This window comes from Zingiber officinale, chromosome 10B (assembly GCF_018446385.1).
Source record: "Zingiber officinale cultivar Zhangliang chromosome 10B, Zo_v1.1, whole genome shotgun sequence".
Taxonomy (NCBI): Eukaryota; Viridiplantae; Streptophyta; class Magnoliopsida; order Zingiberales; family Zingiberaceae; genus Zingiber; species Zingiber officinale.
In genome coordinates this window covers 70,609,070-70,610,899 of record NC_056005.1, presented here as the reverse complement: position 1 = coordinate 70,610,899, position 1,830 = coordinate 70,609,070, and the positions used below count along the sequence as shown (strand labels likewise).

General features: G+C 40.4%; 1 long non-coding RNA gene across 1 annotated transcript; it reads left to right on the top strand.

Moving 5' to 3' along the window:
• The first annotated feature begins 620 nt into the window (after nucleotides 1–620).
• LOC122030230 lies at nucleotides 621–1,398 on the top strand. The gene is made up of 3 exons (XR_006125357.1): nucleotides 621–714; nucleotides 834–949; nucleotides 1,363–1,398. It is a non-coding gene; the product is annotated as an uncharacterized LOC122030230 (long non-coding RNA).
• Nucleotides 1,399–1,830: the final 432 nt, after the last annotated feature.

The window sequence follows — 1,830 nt, the reverse complement described above, 5'->3', positions numbered from 1 at the left end:
TAAATAAATAGGGTTATTTCAAAAATAGCCTTACAGAATTTTTCCGGAATTTATAGAAATTTTCTGGGAATTTTTCGAAGCTCGTACGACGGGTTTTGAGGGGATCAATTACGGGTACGGATAAAGGCTGTTTGGGATACCCGTTTAAGTGAGGAAAAGTTTTTAATATAAATACTTTTCTTTTCTTATTCTTTCCCCTAAAACAATCGCCGATCCCATTCCTCTCCTCACCCGAGCTCCTTCCCTCTCTTCCTCTATTCTCTCTCTCGCGGGCAGGCGGCGCCGAAGAGATAGGGTTTCCAGCTCCGGTGATCGGCGATCTTCCTCTACTGGCATCAGCGGCCGTTGAGCTTAGATTCGGGCGGCGCTATTCCTTTCCGGATCACAGACACGAAGTTGCGTCTTCTCTAGCCGATTGCCGAACCTTTTCTTCCTTGAGTGACGCCATTGGGTCGAGCATTTGCCATCCGATCGTCGACGGGAAGAGACCATTAGGGCCTTGAGGGTAAGCGACCGATCCATCCTCTTTTCTGTTCTCTGATTCCGGCCCTAGTTCGAGTCTTCTTTTCCGATTCTTGTTCGCTTCCTCGCTGATTGTGGGTGATCTCAGGTTAGGTCATGGATTCCTTCATTCTTGTTGTTGATTGAGGGTTAGAGGAATCCTTGGTACACAGAATCGAATCGGGCGACACCTTATGGAGACAATTGGTTGAGGTGAGGTTAGGGTATTGTTTTGATCTACGGTTCCCATGGTGTGATCTACTCTGTTCTAAGGTTGATTTAGGATATTGAGATGATTGTGTGACCGGTTCTTCCTTTCCCTTGCTCACCAGAGGTATCGGGTTGGTGGACAGTAGCTACATTAGGGCTGTGGGGTGCTGTTCTGTTCTTGCTGTGGTGTTTCCTTGCCGGCAGCCCTCAAACCAGCATCAACAGTAGCTTGATTGAGGTATGTGTAGGAGTAATTGATACATGAGCATGTTGTGGATGGATTATACTAGTTGTTGATTGTGTGTAGGTTTTGATCTTGTTGTAGAATGGTTAATTTAGGTTTATGTGTTGAATTAGGGATAATTGGATTACATGATTACTAGATGGTTAGTTATTGTGATTAGAATTAATTGTTTAGATTAATTTAATGGAATGATTAGGGTTAAGGTTATTAATCCTAGTCAACTGTTAGATTTCTAATCTAATTGACGATTATGGATTAGGTAACTAACCCTAATTTAACCATTAGATTAATTAAGTAGATTGAGGTTGTATGGATTAGGGTTTTGCCCTAATTTAGTTTAGGGATTTTATTTAGCTATTCATTTGGATTTAGCTAAATAAAATATATATATTATTTGATTGACACAGGACTCTGATTAGAGACAGGCGTCTCGACCTTGGATTTTGATCTTACCTTCTATTTGAGGCGGGTACCCTTTGACTTATCTTTTGATACTGTCTTATGATATGTATAGTTTATATATAGTTGCTAGTGATAGTGGTAGATTTATTTCTTCCCTGGTCTTAGCTAGTTAATACCTATCACATGCTTCATCTGTTAGTTGCTTTACTTCAGGATTGGATATTTACCTCTTGCCATGTATATATATGTTCATAGAGATGCATATCTATAGTGCTCTACTCTACTGGATTAGTTGCTTTACATGTGTGATGCATGCTCTCGGATTCATGATACTTACATCATTGTTATATGTGATGTCTTTGGGTTTATGCTGTTTATATCATGGTTATATATATGCGTTTACCTTTTTGGGCACACACATATATGGAGGAGACTATGTTCAGGTATGTCATATTGTAGCCGCATGCACCATA